Below are 23781 nucleotides of genomic sequence, written 5' to 3'. Positions count from 1 at the left end.
TAAAAGAAAGCCATGAGACCCTTGCCAAACAAAAAAAATGCAATGACTGAATGTTAGCAGGTACTCTGTGTGGGGTGGTCAGCAATGGAGGATGGTCCCGTGGGGAACTCAGACCCGGGAACTTTGGCTGGGACCACCCACACTCCGGCACTTCAAAAGAAACTTCCCAAGAGTCCTTGGGGGAAAAAGCGATTGTCTGTCAGCCAGTGAGATTTTGCTATGTCACATTAGCCCGACTTCCCTAGAGGACCCCTTTAAATTTGCCCACGCGGTTTCTCCATGTGCGATTTTCCTGACCTCCATCTTCCAGGCCAGTGAATCTTCTCTGAGAAACGCTCTGTACTAAATAAAACCTTTACTATTCCACACTTGGTGGCTACGCCCCTTCCTTCTTCCTTGGTGGGGAAAAATATCTTACACTCTGAAAGCTCCTTGAAGATAAAACCATTTGGGGAGTGTATTCAAGTCCTTTATTTAGGCTCGTTTGAGCATAGAATCTCATTTGGTGGGCAAACTATCACAATATGAAGGGAAAACCAATGGTCTGTGGAATATATGACAGAAAAAAACCAGGGTATATAGTAGCTCACTAAAAACAGGAATGGGATCAAAATGCATCAAACATTTGATTGGCAAGATAAAATATGAAAACATGCGAGAAAAACACACTGGACATAAGTCAAAGCATGGAATTCTTAAGAACTAAAGTCAATTGTGAATCAGACCTGTCTTGCTACTAATAATTTAATTTATGATAAGTATTGCTATCCAATGTTTGCTGTTACTGCATGAATTGTTATGGAAGAGTCACATTTGTTTATGAATTTCTCAAAAGCAGTATGGCATGTTAAAGTTAGAGAGTGCTCAGGAACTAATCTTTTGTCTATTGTGGTTTAAGAGCATAAAGCAGAATTTTCAAGCCAATGCCTAAAAAGACTAGGCAAGGAGAAGCAGATGAATAACACAAACCTTTGGGTACACTGAAACTATTCAAATTAAATGAAAATTACAGAACTAGAAGTTACTTCTACTATACATGGTGATTGGATAACAGGGATAGGATGGTGGCATAAAGAAAAAAATTTGCATTTCTAGAAATTTAAATCTTTTCAAAGAAAAAGAAGACAGAGTTTTATTAATTCTACTTTTCTTTTATAGTTATAATTATATTTTATATCCTTTATTCTAATAGAAAAAATTCTGACTACTCATTTCCCAAAAAGCTTAATTAAATGTAAGGCAGAAATGCCAAATTGGGTTAAGTGCAGTGTTTTTGAAAATTTTCCTCAGCAAACAGAAATTTCCCATAGATATGGAATGCTTAGTCTGGACCACCTAAATACTGTTCAGAAGGACAGAACTGCAGGCACAAATGTCCCTAAAGTAAATGATAAACATATGGATTTACCAAGGAATATTTTCATAATGCTGTAACTTTAAACTTCTTCATGTGTTGAGAAAGTATCTTTTAAAATAACTCTGGAACTGTTTAACATGAAAAATTATCTGTTTTTGTGCAGCATTTAGGGAACACTGGCCACCAAAGAGACATTTACAGCAATTGTAAATTTGCATCTGAATTGATCCCCCATGACCTTAATGTATTTTTATCCCTTCCTAATTAACTCTTTTCTCTTGTAAATAATCCTGCTTTCTTTATAGCTCTTCACTCTTGGTGCATTGTTTTCCTTCAAATGCACAGTTAACTTTAAATTCCTGTTAAAAGGCATACTGAAATCACTAGTAACTCTTTGAATTTATATATTCTTTTACTCATATGTTTATGTTCAGTTTTGTCAAACTTTTTCCATATATGGTAGTTATTTAATTTTTTATTTTTATTGATTTTAATTTATTGTGTTTACATAGATTCAAGTATCCCACCGAATATATCTCCACACCAACCCTGTGTTCCCCTCGACATCCCCTTACCCTCCTCCTCCCAAAGCCTTTCCTCCTTCTCCCCAGGATGTGCTTTTCTGCCCTCTGTAATGCTGTGTTATGTATATATAATTTCACTAATCTCTTTAATATAACTAAATATCAGGGGCTAAAAAATTAGGATCATACAAGAGGTGACAATTGTCATAATTTATGGTTTTGAGCCAATTAATACTATTTCCAGGAATAACATGACGTGTCACAAAAGAATATCTACTAATCTCACTCTTTCAGATGTCAACTCATGCTAGATATATCTACCAGCAAGAATATTCTCATGAATTTCTCATTTAAGACTTAATTACAGAGGAAGTGACATCAGAGAAATGGCGCCGTAAGGAGTGATACCGATAAATCTCCCCAAAATTTCAACAAGATCTTCAACCAGAAACAGAAAAATCTATCCTTGGAGCCTCCAGAAGTTCCACAATAAACACAAAATACTATCAACAAAACCATCCTCAGATGCCATTAAGGAAAAGGAAATCGAATATCATGGGTACAAAAGACAGAGAGGTAGCACAGATAGATGAGGAAAAATCTATGGAGAAAAAATTTAATATACTGAAAACCTTGGAGCTAAATGACAGAGAATTTAAAATAGAAATCCTAAAAATACTCAGAGATATACAAGAAAACACAGAAAGGCAATTTAGGGAGCTCAGAAAACAACTCAATGAACACAAAGAATATATAACCAAGGAAATTGAAACTATAAAAACAAATCAAACAGAGATGAAAAACTCAATTCATGAGCTGAAAAACGCGGTAATAAGCTTAGCTAATAGAATAGGCCAGATAGAAGGTAGGATTAGTGAAATAGAAGACAAGCAACTTGAGGCACAATGCAGAGAAGAAGAAAGAGACTCAAAAATTTAAAAAATGAGAAAGCCCTACAGGAATTGTCTGACTCCATCAAAAAGAATAACATAAAAATAATAGGTATATCAGAGGGGGAAGAGAGAGAAAATGGAATGGAGAACATATTCAAACAACTAATAGATGAGAACTTCCCAAGCCTGTGGAAAGAACTAAAGCCTCAAATTCAAGAAGCAAACAGGACTCCGAGTTTTCTTAATCCCAACAAACCTACTCGAAGGCACATCATAATGAAATTGGCACAAACCAACGGCAAAGAAAAAATTCTCAAGGCAGCCAGGGAAAAGAAGAATACAACATATAAAGGAAGTCCCATTAGATTATCATCAGATTTCTCAACAGAAACTCTACAAGCTAGAAGAGAGTGGACCCTAATATTTAAAGTCCTGAAAGAGAGGAACTTACAGCCAAGAATACCATACCTATTAAAGCTATCCTTCAAATACGAGGGAGAAATAAAAACATTCACAGATACAGAAAAGATGAGGGAATTTATCATCAGAAAACCCCCACTCCAGGAATTACTAAAGGGGGTTTTCCAACCAGATACAAAGAACAAAACAAAACAAAACCACAAGTGAAAGCTCCACCAAGAACACAATAAAAGCAAATTTAAACGGTGAGAACAACAAAAAAAAGGGGGGGGAGAGGATGGAGATTAACAGTAGCAAAGGAAGATGGAGTGTAAAAGTACTCACAAGATAGTGCACTACAATGAAGAGGGTAGGAACCCTTTTCATTACTTAATGGTAACTACCCTTGAAAAAACCACCACAGAAGCACATGATTTAAAAAAGATAGCAACAGAGGAAAGATGTATGGAATACAACCAAACAAAAACAAAGGATAGAAAAATGAAAGAGAGGAATAAAACAAGACAAAAAACTAGCAGAAAGCAATGTATAAAATGGCAATAAGGAACCCACAAGTATCAATAATTACACTAAATGTAAACAGATTAAACTCACCAATAAAAAGGCACAGAGTAGCTGAATGGATTAAAAAAAAATCCAACTGTATGCTGCCTACAAGAAACTCATCTAAGCAACAAGGATAAAAACAAATTCAAAGTGAAAGGCTGGAAAACAATACTCCAAGCAAATAACATCCAAAAAAAAGCAAGTGTAGCAATACTCATATCTGATAATGCTGACTACAAGACAGCAAAAGTACTCAGAGACAAAAATGGTCATTTCGTACTGATTAAGGGGATGCTGAATCAAGAAGACATAACAATTCTTAACATATATGCACCAAACCAAGGAGCACCAAAATATATAAGACTGCTACTTATTGACCTTAAAACAAAAACTGACAAAAATACAATCATACTTGGAGACCTCAATACACCGCTAACGGCTCTAGATCGGTCATCCAAACAGAGAATCAATAAAGATATATTGGCCTTAAACAAAACACTAGAGCACCTAAATATGATAGACATCTACAGGACATTTTATCCCAAAGTGACAGAGTATACATTTTTCTCCAGTGTACATGGATCATTCTCAAGAATTGACCATATGTTGGGCCACAAAAATAACCAGCAAATTCAGAAAAATCAAAGTTGTACCAGCATATTTTCTGATCATAAAGCATTGAAACTAGAATTCAACTGCAAAAAAGCAGAAAAAAACCCCACAAAAATGTGGAAACTAAACAACATACATTTAAAAAATGAATGGGTCAAAGAAGAAATAAGCGCAGAGATCAAAAGATATTATACAGACAAATGAAAATGACAATACGACATATCAGAATCTATGGGATGCAGCAAAAGCAGTGATAAGAGGGAAGTTCATATCACTTCAGGCCTATATGAACAAACAAGAGAGAGCCCATGTGAACCACTTAACTTCCCACCTTAAGAAACTGGAAAAAGAAGAACAAGGACAACCCAAAACCAGCTGAAGAAAGGAGATAATAAAAATCAGAGCAGAAATAAATGAAATAGAGAACAGAAAAACTATAGAAAAAAATAATAGAACAAGGTGCTGGTTCTTTGAAAAGATCAACAAAATTGACAAACCCTTGGCAAGATTTACCAAGGAAAAAAGAGAAAGAACTCATATAAACAAAATCCAAAATGAAAGAGGAGAAATCACCATGGATATTATAGATATACAAAGAATTATTGTAGAATACTATGAAAAACTTTATGCCACTAAATTCAACAATCTGAAAGAAATGGATAAATTCCTAAAACAATACAACCTTCCTAGACTGAGTCAAGAAGAAGCACAAAGCCTAAACAGACCAATTAGTAGGGAAGAAATAGAAAAAACTATTAAAAATCTCCCCAAAAATAAAAGTCCAGGCCCAGGTGGTTATACTAGTGAATTCTATCAAACATTTAAAGAAGACTTGGTTCCTATTCTACTCAAAGTCTTCCAAAAAATTGAAGAAGAAGCAATACTTCCAAACACATTCTATGAAGCCAACATAACCCTCATACTGAAATCGGGCAAGGACAGCACAAAAAAAAGAAAACTACAGACCAATATCTCTAATGAATGCAGATGCTAAAATACTAAACAAAATACTAGCAAATTGAATACAACAACATATTAAAAAAATAATACATCACGATCAAGTGGTATTCATCCCAGAATCTCAAAGATGGCTCAACATATGTAAAACGGTTAACATAATACACCATATCAACAAAACAAAGAACAAAAACCACATGATCTTATCAATGGATACAGAAAGGCATTCAATAAAATACAACACAATTTTATGTTTAAGACTCTCAACAAAATGGGTATAGAAAGAAAATATCTCAACATGATAAAGGCCATATATGATAAACCATCACCTAACATCATATTAAATGGCACAAAACTGAAGGCTTTCCCCCTTAAATCAGGAACAAGACAGGGTTGTCCACTCTCTCCACTCTTACTTAATGTGATGCTAGAGGTTCTAGCCAGAGCAATCAGACAAGACAAAGAAATAAAAGGCATCCATGTCGGAAAAGAAGAAGTAAAGGTATCACTTTTTGCAGATGATATGATCCTATACATCGAAAACTTCAAAGAATTTACAAAAAGACTACTAGAAACAATAAGCCAATACAGTAAGGTTGCAGGATACAAAATTAACATACAAAAGTCCATAGCCTTTCTACATGCCAACAATGAAACACATGAGAACGAACTAAAAAAAATAATCCCCTTCACGATTGCAACAAAAAAAATAAAATATCTAGGAATAAACATAACAAAGAATGTAAAGGACCTATATAATGAAAACTGCAAAGCATTGTTAAGGGAAATCAAAAAAGATACAATGAGATGGAAGAATATTCCTTGTTCTTGGATAGGAAGAATAAATATAATCAAGATGGCCATATTACCCAAAGCAATATACAAATTTAATGCAATTCCCATCAAAATTCCAATGACATTTTTTAAAGAAATGGAACAAAAAATCATCAGATTTATATGGAACTATAAAAATCCCCAAATAACCAAAGCAATCCTAAAGAAAAAGAATAAAGCTGGGGGCATTACAATACCTGACTTCAAACTATATTATAGAGTCACAACGATCAAAACAGCATGATATTGGCAGAAAAATAGACACTCAGACCAATGGAACAGAATAGAAAGTCCAGCAATAAAACCACATATATATGGTCAAATAATTTTTGAAAAAAGGGCCAACAACACACAATGGAGAAAAGAAAGCCTCTTCAACAAATGGTGCTGGGAAAACTGGAAAGCCACATGTAAAAGAATGAAACTCAACTACAGTTTGTCACCTTGTACTAAAATTTATTCAAAATGGATCAAAGACCTAAATATAAGACCTGAAACAATAAAGTACATAGAAGAAGACATAGGTTCTAAACTCATGGACCTTGGTTTTAAAGAGCATTTTATGAATTTGACTCCAAAGGCAAGGGAAGTGAAGGCAAAAATAAATGAATGGGACTACATCAGACTAAGAAGTTTTTGCTCAGCAAAACTGACAACAAAATAAACAGACAGCCAACTAAATGGGAAATGATATTTTCAAACAACAGCTCAGATAAGGGCCTAATATCCAAAATATACAAAGAACTCATAAAACTCAACAACAAACAAACAAACAATCCAGTAAAAAATGGGAAGAGGACATGAACAGACACTTCTCCCAGGAAGAAATACAAATGGCCAACAGATATATAAAAAGATGCTCATCCTCATTAGTTATTAGAGAAATGCAAATCAAAACTGCAATGAGATACCACCTCACACCTGTTAGATTAGCTATTATTAACAAGACAGGTAATAGCAAATGTTGGAGAGGCTGTGGAGAAAAAGGAACCCTCATTCACTGTTGGTGGGAATGTAAAATAGTACAACCATTATGGAAGAAAGTATGGTGGTTCCTCAAAAAACTGAAAATAGAACTACCTTATGACCCAGCAATTCCTCTACTGGGTATATTCCCCAAAAACTCAGAAACATTGATATGTAAAGACACATGCAGCCCCATGTTTATTGCAGCATTGTTCACAGTGGCCAAGTCATGGAAACAATAAAACAACCCTTCAATAAAAGACTGGATAAAGAATATGTGGCACATACACACTATGGAATACTACTCAGCCATAAGAAATGATGACATCGGATCATTTACAAGAAAATGGTGGGATCTTCATAACATTATATGGAGTGAAATAAGTAAATCAGAAAAAATAAAGAACTGCATTATTCCATACATAGGTGGGACATAAAAACGAGACTAAATGAGACTAAGAGACAAGGACAAGAGTGTGGTGGTTACGGGGTGGGGGAGAGAGAAAGGGGGCGGGGGAGCGGCTCAAAGAAAACTAGATAGAAGGTGACAGAGGACAATCTGACTTTGGGTGATGGGTATGCAACATAATTGATTGACAAGATAACTTGGACATGTTTTCTTTGAACATATGTACCCTGATTTATTGATGTTACCCTAGTCAAATTCATTTAAAAAAAAAAGAAAAAAAAAAGACCTAATTATGAATAATGAGACATATAGTGAGTTCTGACAGGAAATTGAATATGCTACTTATGTGAGTGCCTAAATTAACTAAAATGTTCCCCCCACTTAAGGAGAATTTTAAACAATTCAAATGTATTTTATTTCTAAAGTGTATTCATTATCATTTATTTATGTATTTCCTTATCTAAATCAGGATGATCATCATGAACGTTAGTGTGAAGACATTGTAGTATATTTCCAAAGATTAATATTCCCATCTGTTGGTAGAGTCCAGGTTTGGGGGGTTATATCTCCTATTCCCACATTCCTTGGCTCTAAAAATGGGAGGGAGGAATGTCAGGCACCATATATTATACCATATTCTGCCTTTACTTATAGGTTCATAGGTGGGCTTCAAGTCTGTTTGGACCTATGAGACTGCAGAAAGTATTTGCTTGGGGCTTCTAAGAGGAATAAAAGATTCCTATATCTTTCCAGATATAGTTGATGATGTCCCAGAATTTAGTTATCAGGACTTGGCAGCCATAGTTCAACCACAAGAGTAGCCATATTCAGTATGAAGCAGCCTTCATATAGAAGCTTTTGCAAAACTAGAAGACAGAACAAAGCAAAGATAACCAGTCTGTGATGACATCATTGAGTAACTAAATCAAATTATCCTTGAAGTTTCCTCTTTCTCTGCACTTGTGTCTCTTTTCCCTTTCTTATCCAGCTTGTGCCAGGCAGTATATTATATAAATTGTTATCATTAAAATCCTTTTGCTTTCAAGGAAAGCAGCCCAAATCACAAACTAAAACACTGCAGATGTTAAAGTCCGATAAGATGAACATACACGGTAACACACTTGATATTTTTAAACTGTGGAATATGAAATAAAATGTTCCTGTACCTCAATCTGAAGGGCATTTTAATAAATCAACATTAAAGACAAGGAATATAATTCAGATGCCAGGTAAGAAGTAAATGCAAACCCATAGAAAATTATGGTATATTTTATCAAAATAGTAAATATAACCCTAATTTCCTAACAGTCCAAGAGCAAATTTCCAGTAAATCATTGGAGGGATGCTTCACCAGTTTTTTGCAAGAGGAGATGGTCTCCCAAACCCAAACCTGTGTGCTCCTGGGCAACTTCCTGAAGATATGGCAGAAGCAAGAAGAGACCATGGGTGCTTCTGGGGACATAACTAAGCCATCATGAGTAAATATTGAATTAAATGTTCAAAATGTGTCTGCATTTTTTAAGAGTCTCATTCCCTTTACAAATACCAAATATGTTTGTTTACGTGTGATTTTAATGGCTTAAAGGTTTTACACAGCTTACTTTGTCAGTAAAAATTGCTTTAGTTTAAAATACAACAAAACAATTGAATGTCCTCTTAAAAGGCTCTCATTAACAAAACAACACAAAATAAGTGCTGGTGAGGATGTGGAGAAAAGGGAACCCTCCTGCATTGCTGGTGGGAATGCAGACTGGTGCAGCCACTGTGGAAAACAGTATGGAGATTCCTCAAAAAATTAAAAATGGAACTGCCTTTTGACCCAGCCATCCTACTTTTAGGAATATATCCCAAGAACACCGTAGCACTGTTTCAAAAGGAGAAATGCACCCCTCATGTTTATGGCAGCACTGTTTACAATAGCCAAGATCTGGAAACGGACCAAGTGTCTGTCAGTGGATGAGTGGATTAAAAAACCATGGTTCATATACACAATGGAATACTATGGGGCCATAAAAGAGAAGGAAATCTTACCTTTTGTGACAACATGAATGGACCTGGAAATTATTATGTTAAGTGAAATAAGTCAGGCAGAGAAAAAAAATATCATATGACCTCACTCATTTGAGGAATCCAATGAACAATATGAATTGAGGAACAAAATAGAGGCAGAGGCGATATCAAAAAGACCAAGGGGAAGTAGACAGAGGGAAAGGGGATGGTAGCATGGGATCAGAGAAGGGAAAGAGATTGGTGACAGCGTTATAGAAAACAGAAAAGCAAATCCTGGAGGGAAGGGGGGAGGGCTTTGTATGGAGGGGAGCAAGTGGGATGGGACAGTGCTTTCGGGAGGACACTAGACTATGTAAACACAATAATTTTTTTAAAAAAATAAGGAAACAGGATATTAAGAAAACACAGAAAATGCCTAGGCTGAGACTTGAAACAGAAAAAGAAACTTGAGCCTTTATGGTTCCCAAGAAACAAAATAAAACTACAGGGTACAATTGGCATAGGTCAGGGCATCGAGTCATTTATATTTTCTTGTAAACTTACATTGTGAAAGGAAAGAAATGTCTATCAGAATTTTAGAATAGCCTGACCAAGCAGTTGTTCAATGGATAGAGCATCGGACTGGGACGCAGAGGACCCAGGTTTGAAACCCCAAGGTTGCCAGCTTGAGTGCAGGCTCATCTGGTTTGAGCAAGGCTCACCAGCTTGAGCCCAACATCGTCGCTTGCTTGAGCAAGGGGTATCTCGGTCTGCTGTACCCCCACGGTCAAGGCACATATGGGAAAGCAATCAGTGAAAAATTAGGTGCCGCAATGAAGAGCTGATGCTTCTCTCTCCCTTCCTGTCTGTCTGTCCCTATCTGTCTCTCTCTTTCTCTGTCTCTTTCTGTTTGTCACAAAAACAAAACAAAACAAAACAAAAAAACCCTGAATTTTAGCATAGTAATAGACTTAAATATTAATTCAATGTAGTGTCTGTGTGGAATTGACCATGGGAGAAAGACCAAGAGAATATTATTAAAATCAATCCTACAAAAGTAGAATAAAGAAACAGGTAGTATAATAATTGCATTTTTAAATTATCAAAATCTTTTCATTAAAATGAATTAAATAATAATATTTTATACTTGTTATACAGTCCTTTACTTAAAAAAAATCACTACCATTTATCACTCAATGATTGAGAACCATCTATAGATACAGCACTATTTAGACAACTCAGATTGAGGGGGAGGGTTAAAGAAATAAGTTAATGTGGTGTGTGCATATGTATGTCTGTGTGTGTGGAAGGAGGAGCTGGTAGATAACCTTAGATTAGAGGTCATGCATTAGAGGCTATAGATACAATTCAAGATTCTCTTTTATACCTTTCTTAGCTAATGAGTATTATAAATTCACTTCAACATCTTCAGAGACAGAAAATTCACTCCTTTAAAAGCATTCCACTTCATTTTCAGAAAATAAAATGACAAAATATATTTCCTATAATATCCTCTATTAGTGCCCCAGAACTAAACTAAATTAGTAGACACACACATGTACACAAACAAATTAAATACATAGAACAAGATAACCATATGGTTTTTCCAAAATTTCTTCTGTAATATCAAACCCAACACTTTCATTTTTCTCTCAGCTGTATTTCAGATATAATCCACTTGAATCCTTGCACTATTCTGTGTGGGAATGACAATATTACCCAAATCATGGTTGATTGATACAGAAAAAAGTTCAACTCTCTCGTAACATTTCTTTCTACTTTTTCTAATGTTAGAGAAGACTAATTAAGATGAACTCAAATGCCACCAAGGAGTTGTGTCTGCTGGAATAAACTATAAGACAAAGAATAAGTGAGAAAAAAATCAATCAGATATGAAAATTGAGTGTAAGATACAATTGAGAGCCACTTTTTTTTTTTTTTTTACAGAGACAAAGAGAGAGTCAGTGAGCGGGATAGATAGGGACAGACAGACAGGAATGGAGAGAGATGAGAAGTATCAATCATCAGTTTTACGTTGCGACACCTTAGTTGTTCATTGATTGCTTTCTCATAGGTACCTCGACCATGGTCCTTCAGCATACCAAGCAACCCCTTGCTTGAGGCAGAGACCTTGGGTCCAAGCTGGTGAGCTTTTGCTCAAACCAGATGAGCCTGCGCTCAAGCTGGTGACCCCCGGGGTCTCGAACCTGTGTCCTCCACATCCCAGTACGACGCTCTATCCACTGCACCACCGCCTGGTCAGGTGAGAGAGCCACTTTTATAACCTGAGAAAGGGAGTCATGTCTACAAAACAATCTGAGATGCTTAACTTCTCTAGTCAAGAGCAACTAACTTCTTTCAAATACATTATTGTTTTGACACTGTTAAGTTTAACCTATAAGGTGAGTTAGTATTGAACAGGTGGGAGAGGACACAACTTGTTTTCGAAATTCATTATTAAAATACTCATGAATGTTTTAGGATCTCATTCATTCTAGGCCCACCTGTGGGAAAAAAGTACCAACAAAAAGTTTTTATAAATCTCAAAAGGGAAGATTATAAAAAGGGATTTAATAAGAAGGTCTGCTGGGGAAGAAAGACTAGTGGTGAGCGATGTAAAAGTAACAAGACCTGACATGTGGAAAAAGGGAAGAATTTCTTCAAAAGCAGTGGGGTGAAAGTCTGTGAGTGTCTTAAATAGTGGGGACCTATCCACATTCTTCCTGATAGCTGTGTACCTAGAAATGATCATAATATCCCAGTGTAGTCTGTTTGATACAAACAGTTCAGGGTAATTTTACCATAAACTTTCTGAGCACCTTGTTTCCTGAGCAGAAGGCAAAACCTCAGAAGGTATGCATGCCAGTGCCATGCCCTGAGAGCAGTCAGATCTGCCATTCTAGGACTTCCATCCAGAGGAAAAAAATTTCTATGCCCAATTCCATCCCAAACAAGCAGATTTGCTGCCCTTAAAGGAATAGCTAGCTTGGACAATGAGCATTTAATCACTTACACTGTGGGCAAAGACAGAAGCTTCTCCCTAATGTCCTGAATTATGTAAAAACTCCAGGATGAAGTGGTGAGGGACCCCCTTTAAGGGTGGTACTTTAATTTCCTTTCTTCCTGATAGAAGGGATCTTGGAATAAATGAAAGTTGATTTAATAAAATAAAAGAATGTGACATTCCACACACCCATATTGTATAGTAAAATCCAAACTATACATATTCTTAGAAGTAGTAATGAAGAAATTGGTATTTTAGAAAAGTAAGGAGCTTACCCAAACTTAGTAGAACTAGGACCCAGCTCGTGATTTCTGATCCAGCATGGTCCACCCTGACTGTATTTGTTCTTAATGTTGACATTAGACATTTGATATCATTTCTAATGAATTAATATCTTAATGATTCATATTCACTAGATCAGGGGTCTCAAACTCACGGCCTGCGGGCTGCATGCGGCCCGCCGAACAATTTTGTGCGGCCCGCAGACTAATCCACGAAGTTCAAAATATTTTGGATAAAATTAAGTAAGCCTAGGGGCCTACTTGTATTTTTCATTTCTCTAGCATCCTAGCTAGATATTAGCTTAGTTAACAGCAGTTGTGATGCGAACTACAGTTTCTGGTTGTTTTGTGACACTGAGTAAACTGCATGTACGATTGTGTTTGTTGTACTGATTTCTTTTTGTTTTCAACTGCAGTGAGAAAAGTGTTGCGTAACAGTTGCCTTTTGTAGACCTAGTGCGGCCCGCCTAACGGCTGTGATCTTGCTCTGCGGCCCACATGCTGAGTTGAGTTTGAGACCCCTGCACTAGATTAAATGTATATGTGGACAAGTCCTGCCGGGGGTGAGGACGACAGAGACCAGGTTCAGTGACGCAGATCCACTTTATTCAGGAAGTAAACTAGCTTATATACATGGGTTCAGACAATAGGATGTTACAGCGTGTTCTTCATAGCCAATGGCTGAAAAAATCAGGGAGCTGCGTGGTTGGTGCTAAGTCACTTCCTTAAAGCGGATGAGCTTCCTTCCTGGGTATGCCCAGGAGGCTTCTGGGAGCTGGAGTATTCTCACAGCATTGCATCAGCCACAGCAGCTAGTAATGTGCTCTGCGCTCCACCCACATCTATACTTGATAAAAATATTATTGTGACAAAGAAGACAGATATATTTATAAAGAAACTAAATATACAATAATATCTGAAATAATATTTATGCACAGGAATTTTTACTAGGTCTTCTTATAAGGTAAGGCTTGGAACAAAAAGATGAAAGGGATGGATTTTTATCCTTACAATATGCTTAAAATATGAAGTGGTTAAAGGCAATTAATAAATGAAAAGAAAATAGTGCATGGATACTCTCAGATAAGTATTTGTTAAACTTAGTTTTGAGATAGATATGCTAAGTTAAACCAAGTGTATCTCCAAGATAAAGACACACATATCTCTAAAACTTTCTAAACCTCATAACTCTTTCTCACAAAATATCCAACAGGACTAGTATAGATGAAGAAGAACTTGTCACAGTTTTTTTTTTGTTGTTTTTTTTTTTTTGTATTTTTCTGAAGCTGGAAACGGGGAGAGACAGTCAGACAGACTCCTGCATGCGCCTGACCAGGATCCACCCTGCACGCCCACCAGGGGCAACGGTCTGCCCACCAGGGGGCAATGCTCTGCCCCTCCGGGGCGTCGCTCTGCCGCGACCAGAGCCACTCTAGCGCCTGGGGCAGAGGCCAAGGAGCCATCCCCAGCGCCCAGGCCATCTTTGCTCCAATGGAGCCTTGGCTGCGGGAGGGGAAGAGAGAGACAGAGAGGAAGGAGGGGGTGGGGGTGGAGAAGCAAATGGGTGCTTCTCCTATGTGTCCTGGCCGGGAATCGAACCTGGGTGCCCCGCATGCCAGGCCGACGCTCTACCGCTGAGCCAACCGGCCAGGGCATTGTCACAGTTTTTTATATCAATCATGTAAAATAACTGAGGACCACTCTTTAATTCCCCAAAAGTAAAATAATAACTTCCTAAAATAATTATTAAGAAAATAGTATCAGAGATAAAATTACTTAAACTTCAACCCATAATAATTTGACATGACAGACTTAATAAAATGTTTCTTTAATATTAGTACCTATAACATATTGATAAAGCAGTAAACAAGAAAAAAAACATTAGCACTATATTTAAAATCTTATTTGATATTCCAAATAAAAAAATTTTAAATCCTATTATTTCAGTTATCGTTAATAATAATAATTGACCTGAGACACCCATTATAATTAGTTATCAGTGCTTATGGTGATTTCACTGCATTTAAATTTCCAAAAATATGTTTGATTTTAACATATTTTGACAATCATTTCTTATGTTTTATGTTACACGTGGAGTACTCATTCAAACAAACCTTCAACAAGTTGTTATTCAGTTCTTATTAAACACAAAGTATTTTTATAAAGTAAACCAATCATATGTCTGTTTAAACATAGAATAATATTTGTTAGGGAAAAGAAAGAAAACTTCTCAGATAACATTTAAGAAGGTTGATAACAAAGTAGAAGGGTGTTAGCCATTTTCTGTATTTTACTTAAACTCTCTTCCTAGGATGCCAAGATCACCTGATCTCAACCAGCCAAAGCTTGGAATTAATGCACTTCATTCTATGGGCTACCACTTTGAAGTGATAAACCTGATAATGAACCAATGCAGATTATCTTTGCAGTAGAAGTTAGAGGATTGGAAAAGATGAGCAATTTTCTGGCAATCTGGCGGCTGCTCAGAGGAGCTAGAAGTTTGGTGGCGATTGGTGTCATTTGCTGGCAGTTGCCAACCAACTGTGCATTACCTTGTAGAAGAAAAGAGTTTGGGATAGTGGGAGAAGGGAGTGGTTTATATATAAAGCAAACTCTTATAACTTCAGAAGATCAAAGCCTGAACCAACTAGGCGAGAAATGTTCACTTAGAGGGTCATCCAAGAAAAGCTATCAAGGGGAGTTACAAAGCTTGCTAATTCCATTTGAGATTTGACACTAACCAAGAAAAAAAAAAATAGAAACCAAGGGGCCTATTTCCAAATAGTTTAAGAGAATGTGTTACATTTGTCTTTCTTCTGTGGCAAGCACCAGCTATGTGGCCACATTGCTCGAAGACATATGCCTTTTTACACACTGGTTTATCTGAAAGGATGATTTCCTAAGTAGAATAGTGATAATAATTCAGAAAGAAAGTCAGAAAATCATGACTCTGATTACCCAATGAAGACTCAGAACCATAACAAAAAAATTTTTAGTAAAAAAAAGCACTTTTGTAAGTGTGCGCAGAAGAGAAAAAGAAAACAAAATAGTCCCACTAAAGAACCACTGACATACAGGGATCATACGTAAAGAATAATTCTTATTTTTAAGAGAAAGATGCTTTCCTACAGAATCTGCATATAAAAGTTCCTCAAAGAACATTTGCTGAAGGAATAAATGGCATGTAAATAAGGAGGAACCACTCCTAAATTCTAGACAATTTGATGTGCTCTGGGAAAAATAAATATATGGAAGGTGATTGACATTGTCAAATTCTCATTGGACCAATGGGCCAATATTGAAATGTGTTGCTTTTCTAAAGCACTTTTCCTGGAAGTAGCAGCTCACAAGAACCACTGTCCATTCCTTTTGGTATGAATGAGAATCGACAATACTAATGCAAATTAAAACCACAATGAGATATCACCTCACACAGGTTAGAATGGCGCTCATCAACAAAACAACACAGAATAAGTGCTGGTGAGGATGTGGAGAAAAAGGAACCCTCCTGCATTGCTGGTGGGAATGCAGACTGGTGCAGCCTCTGTGGAAAACAGTATGGATATTCCTCAAAAAATTGAAAATTGAAATGCCTTTTGACCCAGCCATCCCACTTTTAGGAATATACCCCAAGGACACCATAGAATGGTTCCAGAAGGAGAAATGCACCCTCATGTTTATAGCAGCATTGTTCACAATAGCGAAGATCTGGAAACAGCCCAAGTGTCCATCAGAGGACGAGTGGATTAAAAAGCTTTGGTACATATATACTATGGAATACTACTCAGCCTAAGAAATGATGACATCAGATCATTTACAATAACATGGATGGACCTTGATAACATTATACGGAGTGAAATAAGTAAATCAGAAAAAACTAAGAACTATATGAACCCATGCATAGATGGGACATAAAAATGAGACTCAGAGACATGGACAAAAATGTGATGATAACAGGGAGTGGGATGGAGGGGTGGGGAGGGGGCGAGGAAGGAGAGGAAGGGAGTGGGGGGAGGGTAGGGGCACAAAGAAAACCAGATAGAAGGTGACGGAGGACGATTTGACTTTGAGTGAGGGGTATGCAGCATAATCAAAGTTCAAAATAATCTGGAGATATTTTCTCGGAACATATGTACCCTGATTTATCAATGTCACTGCATTATAATTAATAAAATAATAATAATAACGTTAAAAATATGAAAAAAATAAAATAAAATAAAGGGGAAACTCACGCTAAAAAAAAAAAAAAGAAAAAGTAGTACATATAATGGCCTGACCTGTGGTGGCACAATGAATAGAGCATTGACCTGGAGTGCTTGCTAAAGTCTCTGGTTTAAGACCCCGAGCTTGTCAGGTCAAGGCACAATACGAGAAGCAACAACTACGAGTTGATGAGTTGATGATTACTGCTCCTCCCCTCCTTCTCTCTTTTTCTCGCTTTCTCTCTCCCCTCTAAAATCAGTAAAATAAAAATTAAAGTAGCCTGACCAGGCTGTGGCACAGTGGATAGAGCGTTAGACTGGGATGCCGAGGACCCAGGTTTGAGACCTTGAGGTTGCCAGTTTGAGCATGGTCTCATCTGGTTTGAGCAAAAGCTCACCAGCTTGGACCCGAGGTCTCTGGCTCAAGCAAGGGGTTACTTGGTCTGCCAAAGGCCCACGGTCAAGGAACATGTGAGAAAGCAATCAATGAACAACTAAGGTATCACAAGGAAAAACTGATGATTGATGTTTCTCATCTCTCTCCATTCCTGTCTCTCTGTCCCTATCTATCCCTCTCTCTGACTCTCTGTCTCTGTAAAAAAATAAAAAAATAAAATAAATAAATAAAAGTATTCAGTAATACACATAAGAAACAATTTATTTGGAAGAGGACCAAAAAGAATACAGATACTTCTAATCTCAATTCTTTAATAACTATACATAGAGCTTGAAAAAAATAAAGTGAAAGTGAGGTTTTATATACTGACTCTAAGTCTTTAGAATAAAACTTAAAATTTGTATAAGATAATGTAAATGTTTGCATTATGTATAGAAACAGATATTTTGGGAGAAAAACAGGTAGATTGGTGCTATATGTCTAAAATTTATCTTATTCCAGGTAAGGGATACATAATCTGACATATTATAGGTAATAAATACATATTTACTGAGTAGAGAAATAAGAAAAAAATCAATAAAACAAGTGAGATTTTAAAATATTAAAAAACAAGCTAGTGAAAGACGTTAAACAAAAAAAATTCAAAAAAGTTAATTTAAAAATTAAAATATAAGTGAGAAAATATTTGACAAAATATATCAAAATACTGAAAATCAATATCATTGGGTAGTGGAGCGTAAACAGGAACATTAAGAGATATGTTAACATATACTAAATCATCCAAAAGAAAACAAAAGTTTAAAACATAAGATAATTGAAATGAAGAATTTAAAGAAGGAAAAGGAAAAAAATAACTCCAGACAAGCCATATGTATCCATAGGGAATTTCTAGGGACAGTCAAACTTCCTGGATTAATACTTTGCAGCTGAGGCAGCTGGTGTTTATTCTTCCAGGGTGGGAAACAAAGGGAGAAAGATACATATGTGATCCTTATGCTTTTCACCTTTATATTTGTGCAGAGAGTCTCACATCTGATCCATCATATCTCTGGTGACTTTATCATTTTGTAGGAACCACTGCAGAGGAGCCAGGGGTATTGTTGATTCCTGTGCTTGTACTGCTGAATAGTAGTAAGACAGTAAGGCCACTACCATCACGATGACTATAATAGCATGTCCTCAGAAAACTCCTCAGGTCTCTTAGATCCCTAAGAAAATCAGTACACAGTGTGTAGAAATTCATGATCAGAAACACTGAAGCATACTGGAGGTTACTGACTACAAAGAAAACAAAGGATTGATACAGGCTATCTGACCAAATGAGGAACCTTGATGTTATACTACACTAAGATTGCCAGGGAGTAAAGTTCTAGCAGTAAGGAAGGACTCCAACTCAAGTTGTTAAACCAAAAGCGTCGGCCTGGCCCTGGCCAGTTGGCTCAGTGGTAGAGTGTCGGCCTGGCGTGCAGAAGTCCCAGGTTTGATTCCCGGCCAGGGCACACAGGAGAGGCACCCATCTGCTTCTCCACCCCTCCCCCTCTCCTTCCTCTCTGTCTCTCTCTCTTCCCCTCCTGCAACCCAGGCTCCATTGGAGCAAAGATGGCCCGGGGGCTGGGGATGGCTCCTCGGCCTCTGCCTCAGGCGCTAGAGTGGCTCTGGTCGTGACAGAGTGATGCCCCGGAGGGGCAGAGCATCATCCCCTGGTGGGCAGAGCCTTGCCCCTGATGGGCGTGCCGGGTTGATCCAGGCCGGGCGCATGCGGGAGTCTGTCTGACTGTCTCTCCCGTTTCCAGCTTCAGAAAAATACAAAAGCGTCGGCCTGGCATGCAGGAGTCCCAGGTTTGATTCCCGGCCAGGGCACACAGGAGAGGCGCCCATCTGCTTCTCCACCCTTCCCCCTCTCCTTCCTCTCTGTCTCTCTCTTCCCCTCCCGCAGCCAAGGCTCCATTGGAGCAAAGTTGGCCCGGGCGCTGAGGATGGCTCTGTGGCCTCTGCCTCAGGCGCTAGAATGGCTCTGATTGTGGCAGAGCGACACCCCAGATGGGCAGAGCATCGCCCCCTGGTGGGCGTGCCGGGTGGATCCCGGTCGGGCACATGCGGGAGTCTGTCTGACTGCCTCCCCGTTTCCAACTTTAGAAAAATGCAAAAAAAAAAAAAAAATTAATTAATTAAAAAAAAAACGAGCATATCAGACAGGTTCTTATGTTTTCACTTCACTCATGAAGAAGACACAGAAATAATAAGAAAACGTTATGCTGCTGCACAGACGAGAGTTTGTTGTAAAGCTGAATGAGAATGAGTGAGCGTGGTAGAAATGGGGCATGTGAACAGAGACAGTTGATTTCAAATTTTGAAGAAAGAATAATCATGACTTTATATCTTGAGATTCTAAAATGAAAGAACTCAAATAGAGTTTAGAATCTTTATAATGCAAGACTAAATTATCTGCAAAAGGAAGAAATCAAGGAAGTACCTAAGAAAAATGGAACCTTAAAAAAATATGTTCAGAAAGAAAGAAAAGGGACAAAACAAAGAATAATTTTTCAAATGTTCATTGCTTTAATAAATGCGTCATGAAAGTCATAGCAAAATGACATGATTTTCCCCAAACCTGCAATTAAGAATAAAATTAAGAGAAAAGCAGAATAATGAATGAAATAAGTCATTTTCAGGAAGAACTCACTTTAATTGATAATCTGTAAATATGAAGGCTGACTAGAGTGGCCTTCAGAAAGGTGTGTCTGAAATGTGATTATAAATAACAAAAGCTTAAACCTACCCAACTAGATGCACTCTAGAGAGCTGAATATGTTACTAGAAGGTGATGGCTGCTCCATACAGAGCTAAAACATTATGGCGCTAGAAACCAGGTGCTTCTCACCCTGGCCATAGCTAAATTGGTGAATGTCATCCAGAAGCACAGAGGTTACCGTTTGATACCTAGTCCGGGCACATATAGGAACAGAACAATGTACCTGTCTCTCTGTTTCTCTAAAAATTAATTTAAAAAGTTAAAAAACAAGGATTTAAAACATGTTCATCATTCCTAAAACAAAACGAAAACAAACACAAAAAAGAAACTAAGTGCTTTGACATCCGTATGACTCTTCTGCTCAATGCCTTCCTCTGATTGAAGCATTTTATCTGTCATTACTGTTCCTTTACAAGTTTCTTACTATTGTTGTCCATAAACATTTTTGTTGTTGTTGTTGTTTTTTGTTTTGTTTTGTTTTGTTTTGTGACAGAGACAGACAGAGTCAGAAAGAGGGACAGATAGGGACAGACAGACAGGGAGGCAGAGAGAGATGAGAAACATTATTTCTTCGTTGCGGCTCCCTAGCTGTTCATTGATTGCCTCCTCATATGTGCCTTGACCCGGGAGTTACAGCAGACCGAGTGACCCCTTGCTCAAGGCAGTGTCCTTGGGCTCAAGCTGGTAAGCCTGGCTCAAACCACACTCAAGCTGGCAACCTCGGGGTCTCGAACCTTGGTCCTCCACATCCCAGTCCGAAGCTCTATCCACTGCGACACTGCTTGGTCAGGCCTTAAACATTTTTTTTTGAAATGTATTTTATTGATCTAGTACAGTGTTTTTCAACCACCAGTCACAGACCCATCCACCAGAAATTTTGTGTCATAGGCAAGAGTTAATTACCCTGGTTTTGTATAAAGGCTATAGACCAAATGATCTTAGTTGAATTCGGTTATGCTCAGGGTGACTTCTGTCTTAGGGATCCCTGAAATAATTCTCTTATTTTCACCAGTCTCCAAATGTAAAAAAGTTGAAAACCACTGGGCACATGTAGAAGTATCATTGCACTCAACAGACCAAGATGAAAGCCTTTATTTTTCTATTTATCAACTGTGTAGTCTGAGAGTGAGTTACTTAACCTAAGTTAAGTAAGGTTGTTATGAGCAAATGAAAGGGTATGTGTGAAAATATTTTGAAAACTATAAAACACTATCTTGAGATCAAGCATTTTTACTTTAATTTTTGTAATTTTCTGAGTTAGATATCTATGATTTTAAAGGATTGTTTTTAACTTTCATAGCTGAAGTAGATAAGAAACATGTTTCTATAATGTGACCAAGCCTTATGCATAATACTAAATATTGGAATTTTGCAGACCTGAGTCAAGCTGGGTATGGTCTATGGCTGCTGTGACAACGTGTTTCTGTGCCCATTTCTGAAAGGAACCTACCTGCAATGTGGGTTGGCCTTCTCCAAAAATTAATTCCTCCCCACTGAATGCTGGCAGAAGCTGAAGAAATGACTTTATGTCACTAAAGGCACACCAAGCATAAGCTACCTAATTAATAATTTTCAGGGTTGTTTTCCTTTTCCTCTTTGCAGATGTTGAATGGAGTGGTTCTGATTAAGCCATACCACATTGTGAGAAATGTCGCTTCACAAGGGTGCTACATTCTGTATTTTCTCCCACTTTGATCCCTGCTCATTGTCCCCTTTGATCTCTGAACAGGATGTACAAGGTTCACTAATCAATGCTTTCCCTCATTTTGGTTTCTTTGTCTATTAACTGTTTATATTTAAATCATTGACTAGAATAGGTGAATATGTATGACCCGTGTCTTTTTTCATTTGGTGTTTATGTCTTCAAAAGACAAAAGGAATAAAGAGCCTTCTAATTTTCAACCAAACTTTCATTAAAAGCACAGTGAAGCAGAACTGCAGATAGGATGCTCATTCCTTTCTCTTTGAAAATTTGGATCACTTTCTAGGGAGTATGTGAAGAAGTAGAATGGAAAATTAGTTCTATTGTTAACCCATCCCCAACCTGTGCAAACTAGAACCCAAGTCCCTTTCATCTCAGATGCTGATAGAGAGAAGCAGGCTTAGTGATGAAGCTATGCCATTAGTGTCCACTTTCCTAATCACTGAAAGGTTCCCTCTCAGAGATTCACAATGTGCTTAGACAGGTAAGAAGGCCATCACTGAGAAAAGAACCCAAAAGACAAGAAAAAGAGAAAAGCCTAAATACTCAGTGTCAAATGATGAGCACAGAACCCGGTAAGTGTCATAGAGCTTAGGAAATGGAGAGAGAGCCCTGAGAGCTGGGGGGGGGGGGGTCGGGGGAGACTTCTCAGGGGAAACAGGCTTTGTTGGGTCGTCTTTATTCCAGAGACTGTGCAGAGTTCCAGAGATGGGAAAGCAGAAGGTGCAGGGCCAGGCTGGTCAGAGGAACTAAAGGGTTGTTCCAAAGACTGCCAAGCAGACACTTCCAAACAACAAATAATCTTTAGCTATTATTTTTAACTAGATATGGAAAAATAAGCGAGTTACTGTAACCACTGGGAGCTACAACTTTCTTTAAGGATGGATCGATTACTGATTACTCTCAAATTTGTATATATTAAGTAAAAGAACACATGCTCTTACTGTCTTTTCTCCCTCTTTTTTTTTTTTCTTCTTGATTTTATGAACTTGATGATTTCAATGGTAATGTTCCAGACAATTGTCAAGGACTGTTTCCAATACATGCAGATATTTTTATACTATTCGTACTCTTCATTAACATATGAAAAACCAACCCTTGTCTAAAGGTGATAAATCTGTTGCTATCCCCCACCTTCAAATTTTTATTAGAAAAAAATAAGGGCAGATGTCAGCAGTCTTGAATTACTCTATGAAATATCCTGTTTTCCATATGCCCTCCATCAATAAAAGCTCATCAAATCAGGCATGGCAGGTGGCTGATGATTGGACACTTTCACCTTTGATTCTGCACACCTACATTCAAAGTAGTCCTTGAGGGCCCTGGCCGGTTGGCTCAATGGTAGAGCATTGGCCTGGCATGCAGAAGTCCCGGGTTTGATTCCCGGCCAGGGCACACAGGAGAAGCGCCCATCTGCTTCTCCACCCCTCCCCCTCTCCTTCCTCTCTGTTTCTCTCTTCCCCTCCCGCAGCCGAGGCTCCATTGGAGCAGGGATGGCCCGGGTGCTGGGGATGGCTCTGTGGCCTCTGCCTCAGGCGCTGGAGTGGCTCTGGTCGCAACAGAGCGACGCCCCGGAGGGGCAGAGCATCGTCCCCTGGTGGGCAGAGCTTTGCCCCTGGTGGGCGTGCCAGGTGGATCCGGTCGGGCGCATGCGGGAGTCTGTCTGACTGTCTCTCCCCGATTCCAGCTTCAGAAAAATACAAAAAAAATATACAAAAAAAAAAAAAAAAAGTAGTCCTTGAACCTTAACCAAAAGAAAAAAAAGTCAAACTTTATTGTTCTATATGAATAATTGTAATAAAACTACTTAAATTTTTAACTTTCACAAAATTACAAAAGCATTGTTTGTTGGATATTTTGATTATGAGATATAAGTGACACTTGGACCTTATAATGTTCAATTACATGAATTTTCAGATGAGGAAACTAAGTCTCA

The sequence above is a fragment of the Saccopteryx leptura genome, chromosome 9 (genome assembly GCF_036850995.1).
Source record: "Saccopteryx leptura isolate mSacLep1 chromosome 9, mSacLep1_pri_phased_curated, whole genome shotgun sequence".
Lineage (NCBI taxonomy): Eukaryota > Metazoa > Chordata > Mammalia > Chiroptera > Emballonuridae > Saccopteryx > Saccopteryx leptura.
This window is presented reverse-complemented; position numbering follows the sequence as displayed.